The sequence below is a fragment of the Coptis chinensis genome, chromosome 9 (genome assembly GCF_015680905.1).
Source record: "Coptis chinensis isolate HL-2020 chromosome 9, ASM1568090v1, whole genome shotgun sequence".
In the NCBI taxonomy this organism is placed as follows: domain Eukaryota; kingdom Viridiplantae; phylum Streptophyta; class Magnoliopsida; order Ranunculales; family Ranunculaceae; genus Coptis; species Coptis chinensis.
In genome coordinates this window covers 26523886-26538985 of record NC_141464.1, presented here as the reverse complement: position 1 = coordinate 26538985, position 15100 = coordinate 26523886, and the positions used below count along the sequence as shown (strand labels likewise).

The 15100-nt window shown below is 36.1% G+C and overlaps 2 pseudogenes; both read right to left on the bottom strand.

Moving 5' to 3' along the window:
* Positions 1–6141: 6141 nt before the first annotated feature.
* LOC147475363 (putative 1-deoxy-D-xylulose-5-phosphate synthase, chloroplastic) lies at positions 6142–7748 on the bottom strand (annotated as a pseudogene).
* Positions 7749–7997: 249 nt separating this feature from the next.
* The window catches only part of LOC147475362 (pentatricopeptide repeat-containing protein At3g49240, mitochondrial-like), a 38880-nt pseudogene continuing 31777 nt past the window's right edge, over positions 7998–15100 (bottom strand).

Below are 15100 nucleotides of genomic sequence, written 5' to 3'. Positions count from 1 at the left end.
TTGGCAGTAAGTTTCTGAAATCAAGGCTAGTATACTTATTCTACAAATCCTGTGAGAATATAGCCTAAAGCCTTATATGAGTGAAATATCTAAGAAATGACATAATGGAGAAGTAAATTCCGGATAGAAAAATCACACGTCCACTTGCTTGATCACTATGCCATATCCTAAGCGAGAATTTAGGCCCTCTTTGGATCAATATAGCCAGAAATTAAAACCTTATGAAATTATTTTCCGCTAGTTGCCCCTCTGAGCCTTTCTTTAACCTTTCATAAACCGCAAATCCTTTACCCTTTTATACAAGACAAATAAAAATAAAAATCAGCCTACCCATCTTTGAATGACTCTGAGAATAGATATGAAGAATAGAAAAGAGAAAGAACTTTGAAATCAAAAATTTGTTAGTTGCTTCAAATAAGAAAAGAAAGTTTACATCCAAAGAAAGGAAAATAAAATAAAATAAAATAAAAATTAGAACTCCAAAAACAAAATCAAATGAGTCAAATCCAAAATAAAATAAAATAAAATGGCTAAGGATGGAAACAAAGTGTAAAAGCAAAGTAAGAACAAGGTTTTCTCCAGTTACATAATTTGAAGACTATTATCTCAGACTTGTCCTTTTTTAATATCCATTTTCTTCATTCTTAAGCCATCACCTAATCCCCGCAACACCTAATAAAGACCTCTAGCTCAATTAGGAATAGGTTAGTGTGATAGTAAGTGGCAGATGTGTTTTATCGACTTCGACTTTCTCGTGTGTCAATGAGATTGTAAGGTAAAGTGTGCCCACTGTACAATGGAGTAGCAAAACTTGAGCAGAAAAATCAGAGTGTTTTAATCTTGACATTTATGTGAGGACCTACTTAAGGACGCTATTCCAAAGTTTCAAAAACGGACCTGTTACTACATTTTATAGCATTGCTCATTTTATATATGTTTATTCATAGATGATTGATTATTATGCATATATTAGCTTAGGTTTCGACTTGATTACTCTGTATTCATTACTAGTGAGATGGATAGATATCTGAGAATAAGTAAGGAAACAATAGTTTTATTTCTTAGTCGTTGTAGTATAGATGAAGTTTGTGAGTACCTTCACTGGAAAACTCTCATGAGGCTATAGCTCGTCCACTAGGGAATTCCTAGTGGTTTAAGGCCTTGTTGCATATGGTCAATGCAATCGCACTCGGCGAAACGAGATTAGTTAGAACTCCATTATTGGTCACTTATTTTAATTTCTCATATTTGCTTGAGGACAAGCAAAATATTGTTTGGGGGTGGTCTGATAAGAGCCCGAACCTGTAGTTTTAACCCTTTAACAATATAGCTTTTAGATCAATTATGTGATTAATAATAAATAAGAGTTAGCGTTGTTTACGTGCTTTTATATATTTCAGGCATTGGAGTCAATTATGTGCAGAAATGCGTCCCTTTTGCAAGATAAAGGAGCAAAGTTTGGTTGCTAAGAAGTTCTATGATTAAAGGCCAAGATTCAAGGAGAAAAAACCTTTTTAAATCCTGTTCAAAGTTGAAAAGTCAAAGTCAATGCAGGTTGAAATAGCGCACAAAAGTCAATAGAACTTCCACAGGCCGTATCTTTGGACTCAGACCTCAGAATTGGGCCTACCATAAGTCAAAACGACCGGCTCGGAACCTGCTTTCTAATGGTTTAAACCTTCACCCAATCGGAGGAGTAAAAGTAGATGAAAAGACTGTTGAAATCATTTCCAACTGAAAACCCCTTTGTGGACTGAAGTAATGAGGTTTTGGGCTCGATTTTTCGGCCCAAAACATGGCTCCTAAGCCCATGCACGAAATTGTGGATCTAGCATCTTCTCTATAAAGAGGACTAAGACTTAACTCTTAAGAAATTAGTTTTAGAACAAGAAATTAGTTTTTTAGACTTAGTTACTTAGTTAATTATCAAATACTTAGTTTCTAATTCAATTCTTAGTTAGTTTTTAATTTTGTCTTAATTTCATAATTAGTTAGTCATAAGCTCAAGTTCTAAATTAGTTTTAATTCAGTTTTAATTCATTTTGAATCATTAGACTATTGTTCAATTAGATTAATAAAGTAATTATCATTTTATCCATAATGTCCTGTTTTTATTGTTCTTATTCCATTAATGACAGTTTAATGATTCAAGGTTAAAACCTCCATTAGAGGGCTTTGAGGAAGCCTTGATGATGACTTGATTTTTGTTGGCATAGATATAGTTGTAAGGTTCCATTCCATGTTAGAAAGTAATTAGTTCACCATAAGAATGGGTTTGATTGCTCCACATGCTAGTTATTTGTTGGTAGAGATTACCATGAATAATTAGGGATTAGAAATACCCAACCTTTACATGAAAACGTAAAGATTAGGATTACAACGTATTCTATGCTAGTTTATTAAGTCGAATCAAGGTGGAATCAAATTCCCCTAATTCCTTCTCATATCGTCAATTTAGTATTGAATTTCCGTAGTTTGATTTATATCATCTTGATTAGTTAGTTCACCATCATAGTTAAATTCAATTCCATTACTCTCACGATTTTGTTAGCTTACACGAACTAGGAAACTTCACATCTAAATGAACTAGGAGTGGAACGAATTTTCTACTCCTAACATATTGCATTGATAACGAGAGTAGAAAACTTTGATATAGCATCGTATAAACATTTAGTTTTACTTATTCTTGAGTTTAATTACTTATTCGTAGGTAAAACTATCGTTTTTAACTTTATCATACAAGAATAAGTGTAAGTGGATTCTCTCATCATACTTTTAAGTTCTTGTACCCCTACTTTTACAGAAGATTGATTTGCTTTGTCCATCTATATTTGAGACACCTCACCAAGTTTGCTTTATGCTTTTCCTTTTTGCCTTTTCCTTTTGCTTTTTGATTCCTTCTTGATCGAGCTAAGTTTTAGAGAAAGCCTTCTTTTGTGTCAAGGACATCTATCTCTGGTCTTTTGAGTTAAGGACTTGACTTTCAGCTATCTGGTTTGGAGTCCTTGACCTTTGACCTTTGACTTTGACTTTGATTTTTTAGCACTTTTTCATAGCAGCTTCAAGTCTTCTTAATAAGCGTAAATACGGCTCCTTTTGGTGCTAAGACGCATCTTTTATGATAAGTGGTCTGAATTGCTCAGTAACTTGAAAAAGACAATAAAAGCTATGAGTTGTCTTTTCATTATGGATAAGAAGGGTTGTAATGCTGTAATGTAAGGGTAATAAAATACACATTTAGGAGCTGATCACCACCCCCAAATAGTATTTTGCTTGTCCTCAAACAAAGATGAGAGAAAAAACTAAGATCGCAAATGAGTAATCTATTTTAAATTATACTAATCTCGTTTCGCAGAGTGCGATTGCATTGACCATATACAACAAGGCCTTAAACTACTAGGAATTCTCTAGTGGATGAGCTTTAAACCTCATGAGAGTTTTCCCAGAGAAGGTACTCACAAACTTCTTCTATCTAGTACAAAGGGTCTTGTCTCCTTATTTATTATCAGAAGTCTATTCATCTCATTAGTGGGGAATAAGGACAAGCTCCTTTGAACTTAGAATAACATATGTACAGTAATTTAATTATCTAAAGATAAATGCGTAACATGAGCAATGAAATGCAAAAGCAGAGTCATTTCTGAAACTTTTGGAGAGCGTCCTTAAGGTGGGTTCTTACAAGGGTGTGTTGCAATAACAACTCTCTGATAGTTTCACTCAAATTTTGTTCTCTCAAGTACAGCGAGCACTAATATTCCTCACATACATGAATGACGTCAAAAGAAACCGAGGTCAATTGATCATGCTTGCCACTTACTATCACACAATCTTATTCCTAATTGAGTTAGAGGTCTTTTATTAGGAGTTACGGGGCTAGGGTGATGGTTTAGAAAGAAAAAGGAAGGGAAAAACAAAAATATGATAAGTTGATAAATTGGGTTTTCAAGATACTAGCTTGTAACAAGAGAAGAACCTCGTTTTGTTCTTTGCTTCTGAATTGTGATTTTTTAGCCCTTTGGCTTTGTGACTCCATATGATTTTGAATTTTGGGAGTTCTAACTTTCCTTTGTAACTAGAGGAAAACTATCTTTTTGGATTTTTAATGTTTATTTGGCTATATCGATCCAACAAGTGCCTAAATTCTCTCTTAGGATATGGCGTGGTGATCAAGCAAGTGGACGTGTGGTATCCCTATTTGGACATCCTTTGTGTCATCACTCAATAATTATTCAGATGAGCCTTTTGGCTAGATTCTCACAGGATATGAAACTTAATTATTCTAACTTTGGTTTCGGAAACTCACTACTATATACAATCAAATACTTATGCATGCAATTCATGAAAAGATGCAAAAAACTATTATACGTATATTAGTCTAAGTTCGAAGGAAACAAGACTTCTAAACTTTTTATTTATCATAGAAAAAGGAAACAAGACTTTTAATACTAAACAGAAAAATATTTTTGGTCTTTTTCGAAAACAAATTTGAAAGAAATAAATATACTATTATATCTAATATAGAAAATGTCTAGTTTTTGCAAAATGTTACTATACCACCCCCAAACAGAAATATATTTTGTCCTCAAATTATGAAGAGATAAGAAAAGAGATTACCATAGAAACATGAGCAAAAACGGCGATACACTTGCATTCGGTTCTTCATGATGAAAATACGCCACCATCAAATAAGTGTAGGGCGTGGGTTCTTTGATATAGAATGAGAAATACATAGTTTATTGTACTAGGGATAATTGTTCTACTATGAAATATATATGCTAGGATAGATATGCTAGGACCTGACGTCAAGGAGAAGGATCTTCTTGATGACATGAAGAGTCACACACAGATTCTGACTAGGCAGCTCCCTAGTGTCTGTATAGATAGTTTATATTTTATGTTTTATTTGCATACATTTTCAAAAATACAAAAACCCAATATAGAAATCCTTGACGTCGGGTCCTAGCATATCTATCGCTAAGCAGGAGTGCATCTCAAATTCTTTGCAGTGTTCTAGTGATACTGTGCTGAAATCATCACTGATCCTGCTGGAATGACTGTTGTTCCTTCTTAAGGTTCTGTTGTGCCACTATAATGACACTACAACATAAAAGACATTTAAAAATCACTCCATAAGTGATGTCAAAAATATACGACATCACTTTTGCAAGTGATGTAACTAGTGGCGACGTGAAAAGTCAGGGTTTTCCACATCACTTTTTAAACGATGTCCACAAGTGATGTTACTTTACATCACTTTTTAATTGATGTCCACAAGTGAAGTTATAAGTTTGCATCACTTTTTAATCGATGTCCACAAGTGATGTTATAACGTTTAACATCACTTTTTAAATGAAATCAATAAGGCCGATTAACATCACTTAGGAAGTGACGTTTCATTCAAATTCCAAATTACTTGTAAAGTGATGTGAAATAACTCTATAAATCACTTTAAAAGTGATGTCCCATTTATCAAAATAATAAAAAAAAAAAATTGTCAATATCATCCCAATATAATTCCATTTTCCTGGTCATTTATCATCAAATAAAGATAAAACGTATCTTAAAATCACATTCATCACACAAATATCATCTCCAATTACAAATATTACACTATATACAAAAAATTGTAACGAGCCAACATATACCAACAAAATCTAATTTGCGATGATCGAAATAAGCAAAAGAGAACCACAGTCCTTAACCAAGAACACATCAGCCCGGCTTGATGCAATCAATTTAATCCAAGAACCTATCACAGCCTAACAAATCACTCTGTTTTCTTTTTTCTGCAGTATGAAACATTGTACTAGAAAATCAATGCAAATTTTATAAAAGGAAAATAAACCTTAACCCCTAAACCCTAAACCCTAAAATAAACAGACGGAACATCCGCATAATATAGTACCTGGATGACAAAGGAAGTTCTACTAAAGATCGAGTCCAACATTCGCCAAAAGCTGGTTGAGGTTGACTTACAATAAAAACGTTGTCGTCTATTTTTCTCTATCACTAGCGGAGTAATCTAAAACTTGTGTCTGCCCAGAAAAAAATATTTAAATAGCTGTTAATGATTTGGGCAGTAACACCAATAGCATGTAAGCTGCACCAATGCTTCAGGAAGTGTAAGAGAGCACCTCTTCATTACCTATCAACATGCTCAAAGACAGCATCTAAAATCCTATACAAGTCCTTGAATACAAACAGGATAACCATTACCTTGATTTTGCCATCAAGCTGTCCATCAAGTGCAATAAACTGCACAATGTGGGACGCAAATCCTCCCACGGATCCTTCCTCTACTGTAATCAAGAAGGTGTGTTCTTTGCAAAGCTCCCTCACAAGCTTGATATCAAGGGGCTTGCAAAATCTTGCATCTGCAACAATTACATGAATGTCAAGGCTGGCAAGAAGAGATCGAGCCCTAAGGCAGTTTTTAACCATCACCCCGTACCCAAGCAGAGCAACATCTTTACCCTCTACAAGAACCCTGCCTTTTCCAATCTGGCAACCAGTAGAACCAGTGTCATGAGCTATGCCAAAGATATTTCAACTGTAAGTTCACATGCGACATCGCCCACACAAAAAAAGGCGCGTGTTCGGAAGTCCATACATGAAAGACATTGTACAGTAATTACCTCCAGGGGTATTCCATTGCATTAAAAGTTGTTCATCCCACCAACGACACCTCTTGGATAGCGGAAGCAAATGGGTCTATCATCTACATGGGTAGCAGTCACCACCAAGTTTACAAGCTCAACCTCATCCGCTGGAGCCATGACAATCATGTTTGGCAAGCATGACATGAATGTGATATCAAATGCCCCACCAACCATGGGACCATCAGATCCAACCAAATCCCAAAGACTTGAAATTGCAAACCCGCCTTTGGTACCTTTTGCTGATCCACGTCATGGACAACCTAAGACCACAACAAAAAGTTGAGGGAGGGAGAGAGAGTGTTACTTCCAACTAGAAGATTTTAAAAATATAGAACGGAGGAAATCAAGAAGTAACCATGCATTTTATATATATTCTATGCAAGAAATACTTGTGTATCCATTTGGGATATTAAAGCAAATATGTTAAAGCACTAGAATATGAGGCATCATGATATTGATGTAGTGGATCCAATATGTGAAACTATCCAATATTTGTGCATGGAATTGTTCGATCAGTATGGTACAGATTCTACTTGCATATGAAAAGGAAAGTGGAATTTGGCTGTTTTTTGTTGGCATAGAAAGATCACATTATTACTTTTAGGATATTTGATTTATTTCACGACAGAAGTTACTTTATCCCTAATCATGATTTCTTTATCCCTCACCATAAGTATTTAATGAGAAAAAAAATTCATAGAGAAGGCAAAGTTATATTTTCTTGCCTACAAGCTCGAAAATATTCCTGCTGTTCCAAGTAGATTAAGTAGAACCAGTAGTTTAGCATAGATATAACATTGCAGATGTCATCGGAAGTCTCTAATTAATCAAACACATGCTCAAGTTTAGAATAATAAGAAGGATAACCTGATCATAAGCTTTCGAGAAATGTGGATGGAACAACACAGAACGGCTTCATTCCCCCACAAGACAAACTAGCAGCAAAAGTCACTGCATGTTGCTCAGCCATCCCCACATCAAAAACCTATCTGGGAAGCTTGCAAGAAATAATTGAAATGATGGATCCATTTCCATGCCCGCATGAACAACCACAAGTTCTTTGTCCCTCTTGCACAACAGAAATGGCATGAGATTGAACCAGCTCCAATCCAGTAAATTCGTGATGAAAAACCACTCCAATATGCTCTAAGGAAAACCGAGAAGAGTACCTTAGTAGCCTCTCTAAACTTTCGAAAGGATTTACTGGATTGGAGCTTGCTAAGAGTAGTAGATAAGCACTGATTGTTGTCTTGGAGCCCTCTTCTAGCTTTGGGTGTAAAGTGTGTCGTCTGTCATTTAAGATCACTACCATATTGGAATCCAAGTATTCAGCATTGCTCATTTCCTCATTCCTTTCTTAAAGAACCACTCCATATAAGTCGCATTAACAGTTCCATCATAGACAAGACAACGTTCACGAAGCTTGTCAAAGAGCTCGTTCGCTCTCTCCAAATTACCCAACTCAAGGAACCCAGAAATGAGATTATTATAAACAAGGGAGTCAGTTCCATGACCCTTATTGAGCATTTCTCTAAAAAGGTTCATAGCATCAGAAATCCTATCCGCCTCAACAAGCCTTTTTGTCAAATGGGTATTAATTAGAACATTATAAGAAACAATGGGTCAACAAGTAATAGACGGGGGACCAAAGGGGGCATTAGCAAGAATATGAGCATAGACATTGATATATGCTTGTTACTACTACTTAGAGTTTTGAACTCTCTAAATTGATGCAAAAGCACTCAAGGTTCCTTACTCACGATCTTCGTTTCATAGAGTTTGAATAAGGATTCGAACTAACCTAAAGTTTAGAACAACTACAAATTGGATGTTACAATTAAGGGAACTAAGGAGTAAGGTTATAATATTTAAGCTAGGATTTCCTTCCTACACAAATATTAAGAAAGACATTAAAGTTGAAAACATGCACTTAATACCAAAATAGAGATTTGAAAGAAAAGGTGGAGAGTTAATCCTCCTGATGTGAACTATCATTAGTTGTTGATTTGAAAAAGGTTATTTGATCCTTCCTAGACTCATAGACAAGCCCCTAATGGAAGAAAAGATTTAATCCCTAGCATGTATGGCTCACTTAAGAGCTCACACATGCTAGCAAGTGGAACTAAACAATGACTTATCTCTAAGCTCATTGTTTTGATTCCTAACTAGACACTACACCAACTATCATTTTGGGATAGGGTGTAGAGCTAGTTGTTCTTCCTAACAACCTATCAAACCAACAAAAATTGATTTACCCTCACATGAGTTGGATTAACTCCCCAAAGGGGAAGTTAGCTCATGATCCTTGGGACAAAGATTTATAAACTAAAAAAAACACAAAAGAAAGAGAGAGAGAGAAGAGAAAGCTAAACAATCAAACTCACTTCTATTTAATTTTCTAGAAGAAACAAGTGTTCCTCCATTAAAACTATTACAAGCTTTCTAATAAAAACTAAAAACTAACCTAACATTTCTTTCACTAAGGAACTAAAATAATGCCATGTGAGGAAAATAAGTCAAGGGAGTAAATGGAGTGTCCCCCACCCTTGTCTAATTTCTTCTCCATTTGAGATAAATCTCATTTCCTCCCACGTGAATTATCAAACCACATTAATGAATTTTTATCCACCACATTAAAACAAAGTGACACCTTGCCTTTTTTTTCACTATTAACACCTAATCTAATTTATTACATGCAAGGTGTCAACTTTGCACCAATAATTTGTTATTTTTGTCTTGACATGCTCCATGATTGATGACTCATCCAATCTTGGGGCCCCGCATAGTGGGTCCATATGCAGTCCAGTGGCGGTCCGATATTTTGGGCAGTTTTACAACTTCCCGCCTATGCATAGAATTCATCGCCCTGATTGTCTGAGCATCTCTCATGTCACATTCGGAGTCCTGGTTCGAGAGGTAGGAGCTTTGGAAGTTTGATCCTTCTATGTGTATTTGGGAGAATTCGTATATACGCTGTTCCTCGTGCTTTATTTCAGGTTTAACCAATATTTCCATGTTTACTGCAAATACCTGCAAAAGTATGAAAACATATTTATTTCATGATTATTAAACACATAATTAACCAAATTTATATGTCTCAATTGGGTTTCATAATACACTTTTGGGTGCTTATCACATTACCCCCAAACAGCACTTTGCTTGTCCTCAAGCAAAGAAGAGACACTAAAATAGATAAGTGGCCAGAAAATGTGTAGTCCTAAACTAATTCTCGTTTCGCAGAGTGCGGTTGCATTGACCATATGCAACAAGGCCTTAAACCACTAGGAATTCCCTAGTGGACGAGTTATAACCTCGTGAGAGTTTTCCGAAAAAGATACTCACAAACTTCATTTATACTACAACGACTCGAAATGACGTAAAACTCGCTTCCTAAATTAATCTAAGATATCCATACATCTCCTTAGCAGGAACGAGGATTGATTTCTTTGAAACTCAAGTTAATATGTATTCAATAATTAAAACATCTAGATATGATTATTCATGCAAAGGAACTTTTCATTGAAATATACTAGCGGGTTGTTTCGATCCCTTGGAGCGCATACCTAAATGGGTTCTCACGGTGTATGTGTCGAAACACAATTCCACTCAAAATTTTACCACTCAGGTTTTGTTAACTCCAGTGTGTAGTGGGCACACGTTTCCTTACATCTCAATGACAGTCAGAGGAGCCGATGTCGATCAATCACGTCTACTACTTATTATCACACCACCCTACTCCTAATTGAGCTAGAGGTCTTTATTAGGTATTGTGGGGCTTAGGTGATAGTGTACAAGAAAATGAAAATGGATAATCAAAATTTACGAGTATGAGAGAGTAGGTTCATATATTTACACTAGAGAAATCCTTGTTTCCTTTCCTTCTTCTAACTGAGTTTTTCCAACCTTGTTCTTAAGCCTCTGGATACTAAGGATTTTATATATATATATATATATATATATATGGCTTAAGAACATGATTCTATTTTCCTTTCCTGAAGCAAGTAACTGACTTTTATTTGGGACAAGTCTTTATCTTTATTCTTTCCACATTTCATCCTATTTCTCATACGCATCACTTAGGTAGGTTCTTTTATTTGGTTTAATAAATGGGTAAGGAATTTTTGGTGAAAGTGAAAGGTTTGATGAACGGTTCAGTGGAGTGACTAGCGGTAAAATTTGTAACAAAAGAATTTTTAGCTATGTCGATCCAAAGAAGGCCTAAATTCTCACCTAGGGTTCGGTGGTGATCAAGTAAGTAGATGTGTAATTTCCTCTAATCGAAAAACTACTCCTCCTCGTGTCATCACACACAAATCACTCATATCAAGGCTTTTGGTTAGATTCTCACAGGATTTATAGTTTAAGTAACTAACCGTTGGTTCCGAAAAACTTACTTGCTATGTACAATCAATGATACTCGATACATGAATATTCATGAAAAGATGTATAAACTATTGCATACATGATATCTAAAGTTTCTTAAAACAAATCCTAATTGGATACTAATGTGAGATTTCTAGACAATTTTCATCATTGAAAAGGAAACAAGACTTTGTCACTAAGTACAATTATTAATATGAAAATAAAAACTATATATAGGCTACAAGATGCCTAATTTTTGCTCTGAGTTTAAAAGCACCCCCAAACGTATGATGCTTAGTCCTCGAAGGATCAATAATTAAAGAGAGAAAGTACTTGAGAACCGTGGAGCAAAATTAGGGCTAGATTGTTTGGAACAGAGGTTGGAGATCATAATATATTATTCAGAAAGAACAAGTAAATGTTCAATAGCACACTAAACATAGCACCACGATACATAGCACACCTAAATAATGAACCATAGCATACCTAAACATGAAAAACAATAGCATACCAAACGAAGGTTTAGCTAGATATATGTACAATGGCAAACTCAAGTTTACCATCCAGCAGGACGTGAAGGTCGGGCGTCCTCTTTAAGGAAATGCATTTCCTTAGCATCGCGCCAATAGATAATAGTCTGCCAAATTTCTGCCCATTCTTTGTCTCCGGATTCCCTCAAATTGGTCTTCATCTTTTCGTCCTTTGGGTAACATCGAACATGCCTCAGGTATCGAGCGGGACGCTTCCATTGACGAAACCTCAATGAGCGAATGATTCTGTTTGCTGGGCACATGGAATCTACCTTGACCCAGTCATGAAAAGTGGCTGCAAAACCGGGAAATGTGTCTTCATGATCCGCAAGCGGTGATCGGTAAAAGTATATACCGATCCCGAAAAGTGCGCGAGCTCGTTTCAGTTTGAGATAACACAACCTAAAATGTTAAATAATGCATGACCCCGAAGCTAGTGCAGTGATCAATACAACGCATGGCGGCCTCATTGGCGAGAAAAAATGGCAATCTCCCATAATGTTTAGGAGTACAAATAACATTGCAGTCCCCATGTTCATGGTCATGCTTGCTAATGGAATGGTGACGTTATAGCCATGGCACATGGCCATCTCCTTCGCGTTTGATCTCAAGACCATCACCATAAGAGTCGCAAACGCTTTGCCACCGAAAGGAACGGTAAGAATTATGATAGATGTACCGCCAAGATGCAAAGCAGGTTCGTGGTATGGAAGGTCCAAAGATAGGCAAGTTGTCGCTCAGAAAAGATATATGAGGTGTGTCACCAACTCGGATTGTGAACCCGTCTAAGTAGAAACCATGCATGGTTGAATGCTGGTGTGTCTTCCATATTAGCATAAAAGTATGCAGCCAAACTCGGAGAATAAGTTTGGTCAGGTGGAAGAATTAGGGAAGACCACCCAATGTTTGTGATGTAATCATGGAAGAGATGGCCATAGGCATTGGAATCCATCATAGACTGAAAGGATTGCTCAGGAATGAGTTTGGGAGGTACCATGGATGATGAAGATGCAATGTTTGATGAAGATGCCATGGTGGATGAAGTAAAGAAATGGGTAACGATACCGCAACCGGATGGAAAAATGAATATGTAAGAAAATAGACCCTCCCAGAAGCACATGTTAAAATTATATTAGTCACAATGGAAATGATGACAATCCTATTAAGCATTGCATACAAAAAAGAAGACAAAAGATAAGACAAAATACATAGTAAGACGGAAAAACATAATAACATAGATGATTATATACTTATTGACTTAGTAATATCATGGATTCTTATATTGATCTTGGAGATGCATATTTTGCACCAAACCGCTTAGGTCTACTATTTGTTCGCCGAAATGCATCCGAATGTCCCCTTGGCGGCAGAGAGTACAGTTTGATTTTCCATTAGAGAGCGTGATTTTGCAAGAATTGAGAATGATTTTCCAAGATCTCCTCCTGCTCCACATCATGCTGCTTGACGATCTTGGAAATCTCAAGAGTTGTGATGATGATATTCGACGAAATGTAGTTCCCTCAAACCCCGATGAAGAAGTTTAATGCCTTCCATGGGATTAATAATATTCAAAGATGGCATTTTCATCAAATAAATGGTCAATTTGAGCTTGGGGTGTTCTCGCTTCATCTATCGAGTATCGGGGTCCAAAACCAACGGAGTAGTCTGTTTGAAGTACCTTTATATATGCTCTTTGAAGGGGTGTCTCTGGAGAAATTATTGGATAACTCCAACGCATCATAATCTGCGTAACCAAAGTGGGTAGAGCTGCTGACCTTCTTGTTTTCTTGGTGATTACGTTCCAGAGGTGTTGGATCAGACAAAAGTCATCTCTTTGAGTTTGCAAAATCCAAAGTAGGTGAAGTTGAGGCTTTGTGACTTCAGATTGGTGTGATGTACCTACCACATTATGTCCCAACCCGGTGGAGCACAACACGCTGATTGATCGCTTCAAAGAGCGTTGAAGAACCATGTGATGTGTATTTTCGACGTCGCCATGAGATACGGTAGCTCGCAGTAAAGTTTTTGCGGAATCGAATGATGACTCTTGAACAAGGGACTCCTGGGTTTTTATTGGGATTTGAAGTATGTCGGAGATCATTTCCTTATTCAATTCCAATCGTTGTCCATAGGCATTGAAGTAGAATTTTCCATCTTCATATCCGCTAAATTGGTAGAACATCAAAACCAATTGTCGGGAATAACTAGCTGCTGAATGATATACAAGAGGCATCCATCCGCGACGTATGATTTCGGTGTCAAAATAAGGAGAAAACCGGCCTTCTTCGAAAGTTTTTAGGTAGTCTTTCTCTGTCGTTATTTTTCTTGGTTTAGCCATTACTGGGGGAAGGATAGTGAAAATTGTATGAATAAGAATGGCTTAAAAAGAAGAGATTTATAGGCAATTTATGAGGCTATACCAATCTGGAGTCCAAGTGTATTTAATGACCCATGTGATTATGAACAAAGATCATAGGGGATCCACAAGAAGTCTTTGTCATGTCGGATATCCAAATACAATTAATGAGATGGTTTAATGTTTAGAAAATACGGAGGAAAGTTTCACAGGGTAGTTAAACTTACACGTAATTTCAGAAATGATGATCATAACTCAGTAATAGAATATGGATAGAATAATCGAGCTGCATGTGTGACAAGTGTTATGTGTACCTTGTAGTGTGCACGATTTTCTCTGAACACTATGTGTATCCATTAATTATTTTGGTGAGTTTTGGATGGCCTTTCTTTGTTATGGTTTGTTTATTTACTTATTATTATTATTATTATTATTATTTATTTATTTATTTATTTACTATATATATATATATATATATATATATATATATATATATACGGTTTGTCTAGGGTGCCACTCTAAATCTGCCACCCTTATCTCACTCTCCTCTTGAGGCGTCGGATCCGACCTCTAGATCTGAAGATCTAATTTACTCATAAAACCGATATTTCAAAATTTCGGTGTATTTCAAAATAAAAAAAAACGAAAATAACAAAAATTTCGGTGTTTTTTCTTCTTCTTCTCTGAGAAATCAAGTTCTCTCTCTCTCGGCAATCCTTCTCAACTTCTCAAAAAAAGAAAAAAAAAAAAGATCTACCAAAAAAAAAGAGGGATCGACTATTATTAAAACCCAATTCCTTCGCCATTAATCCCCACCGAGCTCTCAACTTCACTGCCTCGAAGTTCCAATTAAGGTATGCTTCCATTAACACACTTTATTCTCACTCACTTCACTCACTACTGCAAACTCGTTATGTTGTGTTGTGCATTCTGGTTCCTATTTTCGTTGTCTTTGTTTTTAATTTTTTTCGCTTGTTAACTGTATAGTCTCTACTTCTAAGTAGCGAGACATTCCTTCTGCGTTATGAATTGACCCAATACGCGGGTTTGTTATGTAGGTGGTAATGTATCGTGTGTGTGATGGTAATGTGGTATAATCTGTATGGCTAGCTCATATATATTCATGTATGAAGAATATACAACTTTGAGTGCCTTGGAATATTTTCTAGGCTCGTCAGTTTAAATCTCAAATT